Source organism: Protobothrops mucrosquamatus, unplaced genomic scaffold (genome assembly GCF_001527695.2).
Source record: "Protobothrops mucrosquamatus isolate PMUCROS unplaced genomic scaffold, P.Mucros_1.0 scaffold356, whole genome shotgun sequence".
NCBI lineage: Eukaryota > Metazoa > Chordata > Lepidosauria > Squamata > Viperidae > Protobothrops > Protobothrops mucrosquamatus.
In genome coordinates this window covers 146,537-158,789 of record NW_015386691.1, presented here as the reverse complement: position 1 = coordinate 158,789, position 12,253 = coordinate 146,537, and the positions used below count along the sequence as shown (strand labels likewise).

General features: G+C 36.0%; 1 protein-coding gene across 1 annotated transcript in view; it reads left to right on the top strand.

The window, feature by feature from the left end:
• Positions 1-221: 221 nt before the first annotated feature.
• Positions 222-12,253, top strand: part of SPIDR (scaffold protein involved in DNA repair) — a 90,011-nt gene continuing 77,979 nt past the window's right edge. Inside the window, exon 1 of the mRNA XM_029284067.1 lies at positions 222-231. The gene's annotated coding sequence lies outside the window, so the exon portion shown is untranslated. The remainder of the gene's footprint in view (positions 232-12,253) is intronic.

The following is a 12,253-nucleotide window of genomic DNA, read 5'->3' as shown; positions in this document are numbered from 1 at the left end:
GCATTTCTGCAGGAAGAGAATGGCTGAAAACAGTGTGGTTGGTAAGCTTTCCAAAAACTAAATTGAATGCTTATGTGACTCCAGTGAAATGTGCATAACTGTATGTATTTCCTGGTATATGCTGAGTTGAATCTGCAGTTTCCTGCTATATGGGAGGAGTTTACACTGAGGAATTTCCAGAAATGTTAAGAAGTGCTGACTCATAGTACACAAGAGAGTGATCCAACTGAGGTTAGTTTCAGGGAGGTTTTGGAGTTCTTGGCTGAAGCAAGTGAAAAGTATTGCAATACATACAGTTTTATTTTTAGCAAGGTAGTGGGGAAGCTATGTTGCTTAGCATAAAATGATTGCTGACCAACATTTTACAGTTTGTGAGATATTTTCTTTATCTATTTTTAGCATTTGGAAAGCAAGTTGTTTTGCTGAAATTATTGGTCTTTGCTGTTTTTTCCTCAGGCATGTTCTGAGAAATTTTCATCTGTAAATGATGCCCTGACTATTAACCCTATTTAACAATGGATTTAAATAAGCATTTATCGATATTCCATAAAAATTACATGGAATTGTATTATCTACTTGTTTGTGGTTTATATATTTCAAAAACTGGCTTGTTCTTTAAAAAGAGTATAATACTGTAAAATATTGTCCTGTCCTGTATTTTATATAATAGGTGGTGAGGTGTTAGTACTTTATTACTCAATGTTTCCAAAGCATAAAGATTTTAAAATAGAAAAAGAGCTCTCAATAACAAGGGTCGCATGCAGCCGTACTCTGAAGTATGCCATACTGAAAATAATGGGACTTAACTCCCAAGGACGTATGAATAAAGCCTCAGCCTTTGGAATTCTTTTTAAAGTCAGAGTTTTTTTATAGTTTGTTCTTCTACTGGAGTGTTTACCCAGGCATACTTTGCAAATGCACACATAAAACTCATGAACATATATTTAGGAGTTCCTATCTAATGTTTGGTTTGAATTTCATCTTGTGTATTGTTCCAAAGCCCACTCCGATATGTCCAGTGATAATTTGAAATGAGCACAAATATTTGGCCACTATTGTTAAAAGAAAAGAGTTTTAAATGTTGCTTTATAGAGTAGAAACTGAGCTTTTATGACGGATTCAATTTTCAAGGAGAGGCTTGATCTCCATTATTAGATTGTTGATTATAGTTTTTAAAATATATAATTAAATTACACATGTATTATAGAATTGATTATTGAATATTATCAATATATAATAAACAATTATATAATAGTATAATTTATAATTGTTATAAAACAGAATATAATTTCTTATTCACGTTCTCTTTTTCACACAAAGCAGAAAGCAAACGGAAGAAATGGACCAAAAGCATGTTCTTTTTTAAATTGTTTAAAGATGGTTAGACCGTCTGAAATCAGTGAGGCTGAAGGTTAATTGTTGCTCAATTAAATCTATTTGATTTTAATGAATTATTTTTATGCCTGGATCCAGTTCATTGTGCGCTGAAAATTGGTCTGCTAGCTGAGATGGCCTAATAATTCCTAAGCCTGCTGGAGGAAAACAAAGAATGAGTTGCGATTAAGGCCTACATTGTGGCGTAAGAGCAGCAAAATATCAATATATTTCCGCAATTATTGCATTCATAGAGTGTGCTTGACAGCCTTGTTTAAGGTCATCTAGTCCATCCATGGAAAGGGGGGCTCGGATGATCATCCTTAGGACCCTGCAGAGGAGTTTGTGCAACACCAGATTCTCTCTTGTATTGAGTCAAAGCGTGATGTAAGTCCATTAGATATGCCTGGGAAACAGAGCCTGTTACCTGGGAGCGATTTGATCTTGTTGGACCTGAGGAAGTGAACAGGGTCCTCAGGATTGTTAGCACAACTACTTGCTGCTTAGATCCTTTTCCCTTTTGGTTATTGAAAGCTTCCAAGATAGTGACTTCTGGGTGGGTGCATGCGGTGATTAATGCATCACTGCAAAAGAGGGCTTTCCCAACACCCTTTAAGGAAGCCATGGTCACCTTACTGAACAATTCTTGTCCAGTTTCCCACTTTCCCATCTAGGGATGGGGTAGTGCATCCATCCTCGCTCTCCTTGACCTCTTGGCAGCTTTCAGTACCATCAAGCCTTTTGGACTAGCTGTGGGATTTGGGTTGGTAGTGCAGTGTTGTGCTGGTTGTGCTTTCTCTACGGCTATTTTCAATCACTGTTGATAGGGTGCAAGAAATCCAGCCTGTTGCAGCTACTTTATAGACTATCGTAGGGCTTGGTGTTCTCTCAGCCCCTTTTTAACAGCTACTGGTGTTAAAACTGGTGAGATCATACCATCAATATGCTACTGATACTCAGCTTTACATCTCCATCCCTTGTGTCCCAAGGGATGCTATTGCTACCTTTTGTGGTACCTGGAGTCCATGGGGACCTGGATGAGGGACAGCAGGCTTCAGATGAATCCTGGTAAGATGGAGTGGCTGTGGGTATGCAGAGCCTTGAGAGCCAGAGGCTTATCATTTTTGGTCCTTGATGAAGTTACATTACCCCAGACAGACCCGGTGTGCAACTTGGAGGGTTCTTCTAGACTCATGGTTCCTGCTTAAAGAGCAGGTAGCAGTCATGGCTAAGAGAGCTTTTGCACAACTTCATGTTGTGCGCCAACTGCACCCTTTTCTAAATTGTGAGGCCCTTCCTGCCTCACTGATCATCTCTTGTTTGGATTATTGCAAAATGCTCTACATGGAGTTACTCTTGAAGAGTATTCAGAAGCTACAATTGGTCCAGAATGCACCAGTGCAGATAATTTTGGAAGCTCCTAGGATGGCATATGTCATATCATTGTTATGTGAGCTGCACATATGTTGGTTGTCATCTTTAAAGCTCTCTATGGCATGGGTCTGCGGGATCTTATTTCCCCATTGCAATTGGCCCACCCCACTAATGCTGTCAGAAGGGGCCTATTATGGATCCCATCAGCTAAGGAATTTCAACTGGTGGGATCAAGGGGAAGAGCCTTTCTGCCATGCCCTCCGCCTCTTGGAATATCCTGCCAGAGAAGAAACGGAAGTGAGATCTGTTCCCTCTCCTTTAGCCTTCAGAAAAGCCTTGAATCTTCGTTCTCTCAGTTGGCTTGGAGTCCCGAAGGAGAATCTGTTGGCTAGAAGTGGGTTGGTGCAGTGTGGTGGTACCACTACCTCACTACTGTAAATCCAGGGTTTGTACTTTGTTTTCTTTTTTTAAATTTTAACCTGTTTTATATTTATAATTGTTTTTATATTTTCATATTTTATTTCATTGTAAGCTGCTAAGAGTCACCTTGAACAATGAGATGGGTGGTAAATAAATTTAATTTTTATTATAATGAAAAATTCTATGCAAATGTAAAATATTAACCTGTAGAGCTGAGATAATATCTATCAGTGAGGTTCTTCTGGATTTTTTTTATTGTAAATATTTCTGGTGTTCTATCCAAGCTTTTTGGAAAAGCGCCATGTGCATATTTTTTTAAACTAGAATTTCTTATTCAATCCAAAACTTCAGATGTAAATTGTCTGATACTAAAAATGGGAATGACCTATAACCTTGATTTTACAGTTCGCATTTTATAATCAAAACAGTTTATTGAGTTTTGAGCTTACTTTTTTAAAGTTAGCAGATTTGCTTTTTCTAAAATTAAAATGTTTCTTATACTTCACAGAAGAGTTGCTAAGTAGAAACGGATCATATTAGTGAATGTGTTAAAGGGAGAAAATGTTCATATACAGAAAATTTAATATTGTATATCAGGTTATTACATAAATTGTAAGAATAACAGTCATTCAAAGGTATACAAAGTTAGTCTCTATTTATATAGTTAGCTTCTATATAAAGCTTCTGGTTCAAAGGGTTTTGTACTCTGCATTCTTTGCAAGAGTATGCAATATGTTGAATGTAGAAAGAACATGCTGTTTTGTCAGTGTTTGGTGTAGAGCTTGGAATTTATTCAGAGTGGAGGAGCAAAACTCATAAATAAAATGTCCAAAATCATGTTTAGATGTTTATACTTTCTGTAATGGGTACAGTCTGTAGTTAAAAAACAGCCAAGATTGAATTTTAAAATACAGGCCAAATAATTGATTTTAATTGATGCAGTGAATATACACAATATACTCAAAAATTAATCTAGGTTTTGCTGACAGGCATAATTTAGAAATGTATAAAATTCCAGTTGTACTTAGAATAGAAAAGCCAGGATGAGCAGGAACATTCCAGTTTTGGCAAATTTAGCAAGTTTTTGCTCTGTGTCACATTTGTTTTGCAGAAAATCTCAAGTTGCTATAGTAGACATGGCAAGTAATATGTTCATTTGTGCCAGTGATTTTCTTTAAATACAAAGACTTGTTGATTTATATTATAGTCATGAACTGTAGAATACCTCCATTTGTGCTTTTCCATCAGTTACATTACAGCTCCATATAGGTAGGAGTGATCTCCCCCTTTCTAATCATATTTTAAAGGATTATCTGTATCCAATCCTATTATTTGTAGGAGAAAAAAAGTATTGTTCTACTTCCTCTCTTTCCCTTTCTACATTTTCCAGCTTGAAGATGATGATAATTATGATATTTTATTGATTATTCACAAAGCTATGTCAGAATAGAAAAACCTACAAATAACACCATGTAAAAAAGAATAGAGTAGAAGACAAAACTAAAAGAAAATAGAAATAGTATTTCTGCATCACTCCTCCAATGTATTCCAGTCAGATCTACGTATACAGTTCTCATTTGTTCTGTAAAAGGCCATACAATATGTCATATTTGGATTCTGTTCATATGTAAAATCCACTGCTCTAATGAGTGTACACCAATTGCCTGTTTGTCTAATGTGTGAACCAAGACATTGATTTCTTTTACTATACAGTTTGCATTCAAACAATATAGAATATGTGCTATGTCCTCTATCTCTTGTGTTCCACAAACACAAGTATGTTCATGTTAAGGAACTTGGTTAAACCTTCCATATTTAACCATTGCATGAATTAATCCTTGAATTTATTCCCAAGCAAGTTCCATCCTTTATCTATATAACTTTTCACCCACTGTCTTTTGTTGCATATTTTACATCAAATAGTAAAATTCTTATGAAATAGGAATGATTTCCTATTTAAAGTGCATGGTAATTTATTTTAATGTTTTTAAAAAGTTAAAAAGCATGTATTTATTCCAGATATTCCCACTTTCAAGCACATTATTTTTGATCATGAGAAAATATTTAGTGATGGAAAGTTGAAATTTCAATTCCTAGTTGTATTTGAACTGTGGTATAGACTCCTAGCATCCATTGTCTATCAATTTCAGTAGGATATCTTATATAGATTTAGGAATCTATTTTTTGGTGGACAAAAAAGACAATGATAGTTTTCTCCTTCTGATATAAACTTCCTCCTTGAATAAGTATAGTTCATGTCTTTTCCTGAAAAGAAATTGATTGATTGATTGATTGATTGATTGATAATATTTTTATGACTGACCAACTCAAACATTGTGACTTGTCAGTGATGTCTGATTCTAGGCCAAGTGCTCATCTATGTTTCTTGTCTGAAGACAATTTCTGTGGTCATGTGGCCAGCATGGCTAAATGCCAAAGATGCATGAACACACCATTAAAACAACATATAACAATTAAATGGTGACTGAAATAAAACTGTGTTGTATCCTACCAGATAAGAGCACTGGATTAAGATTCAAGTTTTAAATGTCTTTCTAAAATCCTGCAGAATTGGAGGCCTTACATTAAGTAGACAAATGTGCCACCCTCAAATGTGTCATCAGAGGAGAAATTGTGAAAACTGAAGGAAACAAGAAACCTTGTGGAAATAACATCAAAAGTCTGGATGAAGGCGATCACTACATATACCCGGGCATCCTTTAAGCTGACAACATCAAGCACACCGAAGTAAAGAAGAAGACTAGAAAGTGAATATATCATGAAAGTGAAGATATTAAAGACCAAACTCAGTGGAGAAAATACTATCAAGGCAATTATCACCTAGACATTTCCAGTCATTAGATACACAGGTGGAATAGTAGACTGGATTCAAGCAGAACTAAAATACCTTGATAAGATGAGCAGAAGAAGCTAAAATGCTCTTGGACTGTAGAATTCACATAAACAAATAACTGCTGCCCAACACCTAGACTTAACAGTTGTTAAGACAAAAAAGTCTGGATAGTAGACATTGCAATATCTGGAAACAACACAGTCAACAAAGAAACTGGAGAACATCACAAAACCTGCAAATAGAAGTAGAACAACTATGACAAAAGAAAGCAAAGATTGTACCAATTGTAATGGGTGGCTTGAGTACAATTCCAAAACATTTGGAGCATCAATTGACCAGCATCGCCATTAAAAAATTTATCAGCAGTTGCAATTGCAAAAGGCAGCTTTACTTGGAACAGCTTACTTCTTATGATATTTTTAATGTTTTTAAATATCTGCCTAAACAGGTGGACAGTATGCCAAATCCAGTCTAACAATCCTGCTGTGCAACCAACCATAATAAAATGTTGAAGACTTCTGCGTTGCTTTGTTTTTCTCTTTTAGTCAAGATATTTTAGTCCAGTGAAGTAACAAACTAAGAAATGTTGGAGAGATTCTTGCATACCTCACGTTCTAAGCAGAAAGGCTTCCAGTATAGGCTTTCCCCAGTTCTTTAGTCAGAATGTTCCACTTGAGGCTCATTCAGATTATCATAGTTTAAGGCAAAATGAGATCATCTTACTCGTTTTTTAGACATCTTTTCAAATTCTTCTTTCAGTTAGGTCTGATTGATACTCCCATATTTTATCCTTATAGGATTTTGGATCTTTTCCACTGAGAGATTTTGTTCTTGATATATTTTAGGAAGATGAGGAAATTTTGCAGGGAAATTTAGGTTCAAGAAACTGAAATTAAACTCTTAAAATCTTAGAACAGGAATCCCTGACAGAGATATGATGTCATTTAGATTAAGCTCTAAGGTGTACTTTGTTTTTAGAATTGGTTACCTTCCCCCCAAACAATAGATTTGATAGGTTGTTTATGAAAAGACTTCCTATTCTGAAAATAAGATGGGGGAATGGGAACATATTAATGTGTATGGAAGAAACTTATGCATAATTAAAGCTTATTTCAATTATGCACATTTTAGTTTAATTAAAATAGGGCTGATATGGGGAACAGATTGCCCAATATTGTTGACGTAAAGCTTATATCATTAAAGATTTTCTTGTTGCTGCCAGAAATTCATTTATCTGCAATACCTGAAAAGGTTTTGTCATGTATTATTTCCAGGTTATTAAATGTACTCCGTATGGAGGGGTGAATGGCACCTATTCTAAGAAAATAAGTTTAAAAATCATCTATTTTGTCAAGTTTTTAACTGTTAATTAAAACTGTTAATTGCTCATTATAAGATGGGTGGGAAATAAATTCAATAAATAAATAATGTTAATGATATTAATTTTTATTTTTACATATTAACTTTGTTCTTATTTTATATATTTTTAAATTAACCTTGTGTGGTTGTAGAAAAAAAGAAAGTAATTTAATAAACGTATTAAAGATTTCCTTTTAAAAGTTATTCAGTAAAACTATTGGTTTTTACACTACCTTTTAATCTTTGGATAAAGAATGGAATCCTAACCATTTTGTTTTCATCTATTTAGACTAAGACTTGCTTTGGTTCTAGTCTTCTTTTCTAGTTCCAGTATTTGATTTTATCCATGTAGTCTTCTTTAGTAATGACTTTGACTTGCTCCATTTCTTACTTGTCATATTTTGTAGGTTTGCTCCACCCATTTATTGTGAGAGAAATGTTTATTTTGTTGACAGTTGGCCTTGGTTCCTCAATAATTAGTAGATTTGCTGGTAAGGAACAATATTTCTGTTTTAAAGCCTTCTTTTATAAAGTAGGTTTCAAATTACGCTTGCGATGAAAAGTGTTCCTCTCACATGAAATTGAATGCTTTTTTTGTGTATTTTCTTAAATACTCAAGTACTCATTGTGTTTGCTATTTGGCCACTTGCCTTCTTCAGAGTATTGTAATTGGCTAAATGAAAAGAATTCCTTGTGAGCATGGTATCCTGGAAGAGATTAGGTAAGAGAGAAGGGAAATCCCCCAAAGATGAATCAGTTCATTTACATTTTATGTAAGAATATGGCTCTTAGTTCTCCATATAATGTTCCCTTAATTTCAACTGTTCTTTCTAAATGTATTGAAAATGACAAAATGTTTTAAGTCATTTTCTTAAGTGCTACTTTTCAGTTTCCAAGTTAGTTTGTTTGACATGCAAAGCTAAATCTTGTATTAAAAACATACATAAAAACCAAAACATTCAACAAGATATGAAAGCAATCACAAGATTAATGTCAGCATGTACAATTTTTCAATCACAAATTGCAGCTCATTGCTCTTCCCCAGTATAAATCTGGATCTTGATATGGGGGGAGTAGGTGGATGTGAACAAATGTTCACTTCAAGCTAAGATGAATTCTTTATAGGCAGATCGTAGAAAAATTGGAAGAGTAGAAGAAAATAACAATATATATAAAGTTTATTTACATTTTCTTTGTGAAAGCAGTATGATTTCTGCTGGGTTGTGTCTTTCATCCATTTATGTGTGCCACTATAACTAATTGCTACTGGGCAGATCTCTTTGGATACTTGTGAACATCAGTAATTCAAATAATTCAAATTCAAGTTAGAACAATTAATCAGTGGAACAACTTGCCTCCAGAAGTTGTGTATGCTCCAACACTGGAAGTTTTTAAGAAGTTTTTAAGACTTGACAACCATTTGCCTGAAATGGTATAAGGTTTCCTGCCTGAGCAGGGGGTTGGACTAGAAGACCTCCAAGGTTCTTCCAACTATCCTATCCTATCCTATCCTATCCTATCCCATACCATACCATACCATACCATACCATACCATACCATACCATACCATTCTAAATAGTCCCAACTCTGGTGACCTTGAAGACCTGGTTATGCCATAGGACATGGAGTATGGAATATGTCACAGAGCCTATAAGATGGTTGAATTGATGATTCAGATGACTTTAACTTTGACTACCAATTATACAGTATATTTATGGGAGTGTAATTATAGTTCATGTTTTTAACTACTGTTCACCAGAGTCACAATGTTAAGATGGGTGGCAGTGTGCATTGAAATAAATAAACAATAAAGTACATATTACCTACCCCTTCTTTTGGGACACAGATGCAGAACCTGAAACTCTAGGTTTGTGGGCTCCCCCAACCACGGTTGTACAATTTTATTATTGTTCAATGTTAACTTTTAATACAACTGAAGAGAAAAATTAATAAATCAATGAGAAGTGGATGAGAAATAAATTGAAAAATTGTTGTTTGTCCTAACCCACCGGTATCAAACTCGCTGTGCCATGTGACGTGACGTATCGTGACTTTTTTCGCATTGCCGAGCTGGGATGGGCGCTGCCTCTGCATGATGCAACCGGCCCATAGGCCGGCAGTTTGACAACCCTGTGCTAGCCCCATATACTACAGTCCTGACACACAATTTGAAAATGAAGTGTGTGTTTCTCTGCCCTCCAAAAGTTTTATACACCTGCTTAGCTTTAGATTTTACCTATATAGGCCAGATTGTTGCGGAATGGGCAAATACTGAAAATGATGTAATTGATAAAGCAGAAGAAAAATCTTTTAAAAACCCTGTTTCACTGCTGGTTTATTTGATATTGGAATGAAGCTCTTTTTTTTTTACATCTGCAAAGAGCTTGTGGGTCTGATGTTTTTCCATTGATAGAAATTCTTATTTCATATCATCTCCTATCTATCTACTGAATCTATCTACTGATTCAAAAGAATTATTACAAGTAGTCCTTGCTTAGCAATCCTAATTGGAGCTGGCAACTCCACTGCTAAGCAAATCAGTTAAGTGGTTAAATCACCTGACTGCGATTGTGCTTCCAGCTGGAAAGACACAAAACACTAGTTTCACACTTTCAGGTTTTATTTGCCTTCTAACCACTCCCCTCATAGAATGCTCCACTGCCTGTATACTAACCTGTACCCATTAAAAGCAATATGGTCACACTAGAGTCGGGCTGGGAGCCCTGGGTGTGCTACACAAACAGCTTATTCTCTTGAAACCCCTTTCTCTCCAATCTCTCCACTCTGCAAGGACGGGAGGGTCAAGAAAAGAAAAAAAAATCAACTTTTGTAGGCGATCTCTCCCTTGCATAACCCTTTTCCATTCCTAGAACGATCACTTTGCTTTCTTTGCAGAAGAACAGATTACTTTTTTCAATCCCTTTCTTTCCTATCTCTGTCCTCTGCGGGGAGAGATGAAATCTGCCCTTTGCAGATATAGCATCACAGAAAAAAAAGAGATTCTTTCCAATTTTAAATAAACCTGTGTAGTATCAGAACTACATTGATTCATTTCCATAAGAGGATGGCCACTGGCTGCTTGTGTTTCCTGAGTGTTTCTCAGTCTGTAAAAGTAAAGATGATTGCAGATTAGCTTCATCATGTTTTGTGAAGGAGTAGGGTATAGAAATGGGGATGTCCACATTTGCAGGTTAAACTTTTATTTGTATGGCTTTATTGCTATACTAGCAGCCACTCACTTATATAAAAAATATAACATTGGAAGGGACAAGGCATACAAAATTATGTCTAGAGGCATACTGGATAGTTAGCAAAAATTAAGCTGCCCAACTGCCAATTAAAGGTAGTCCTCAACTTATGTCCATTCATTCAGTGACTATTTAAAGTGATAAAAGCATTGAAAAAATGAATTTATGACTGGTTCTCGATGTTCTGGCTGTCAGTGTCCCAATGATCATGTGATAAAAATTCAGGCCCACCCACATTTACATCTGCCCCCCTGCTGCCCCCAACTGACCTTCATTGTCTTCTTAGACTGGGAAAAAGTCGAAGTCTCAGGAGAAAGGCTGGTCGGTAAGAGCTGTGGGCAGGATGGTGGGTGCTGCTGGCAGGTATTAGGAAGCACAGAGTTTGAGTCATAGTATGGTTTTCCCCAGCACTGGGGCTAGAGGCAGGCTAGCATTGCTGGGCATTTGGCCAGCTGGCACTGAACATGCTTCTGGCCAGCTGGTGCTTGTGGTCCTGGGCCTGAGGATGATTAGCGCTGCTGGGCTGGGACTTGAAGCACTCTGGCCGATGCTGGGGTCTGAAGTAGAGGGCCAGGGAGCAGCAGAGGGTTGAGACTGCTGAGTTCTGCCTCAAGCCCCACACTATGGCAAGTCCCATGCTCTCTAATGCTCACCTGTGTCACCTATTTCTGGTTCTGAGCTCTCACCTGTTGGCTTGCTTGCCAGGGACTCCTGAAACTTACCATGTCACAGTCATGGCAATTGGGACTTCTGGGATATCAGTTGCTAAGTGATGCAGTTATGTGATGTCATGCTTTAAAACCACATCACTTAGCAATGGAAACGTTTGTCCCAATTTCTATCATAACCCAAGGACTACCTGTACAGAGAGGAAGTTCTGCCTTCAGAACTCTTCAGCACGGGCGAGGGGTTGAGAGGGAGTAATCCACGGATGTACTACATATTTTCTTGGTGAATGTGCATGTGTCTGTGTGTGTAGTTTAGCTATGATTTGCTGAATAAATTACATATGACATATAAATCATAAATGTCTGACATTACTTAAGAATTAGTTAAAGTTTACAATATTTTTATTATCCTATTATATTGTGTCATATCATGTATCATATTTTTGTTTTGAGCTGCTAATAATTCTATAGTGTAGTGATTAAAGCTGGCCATAAAGTGTTGTCTTTGTAAAAGATTGACGGAGTAACTGATAGTCAGGAAGTAGTCTCCCCCCCTTTTTTTTCTTTTCTTGATTTCTTTTTAAAAATAAATCTTGTTGAATTATCCAAAATATATATCCAACTCTATGAAATTGATCAGAAATTTCAATTGTTCAATATTACAATTCATTGTAAAAATTTTGTACTATGAAACAGGCAATGATCATGATACTTTGAACAAAGGGGGCTTTATTCAAGGCTGTGGGGTTATGTAAGGACAATTTCAGAGTTTCCTCTTTACTTTGTATTATGGATTTGTCCAAGACTTCTGAATAACTTCAGCTTAATTGTTTATCTTCCTGAATCCATTTAAATGAATAGCTTGTTTTATTCAAGATCTCTCACCAATTGTTTTATTTTATTAGCTTTTTAAAATTTACAGGTATGTTATTCTACATTGTTTTATATAATTAGAT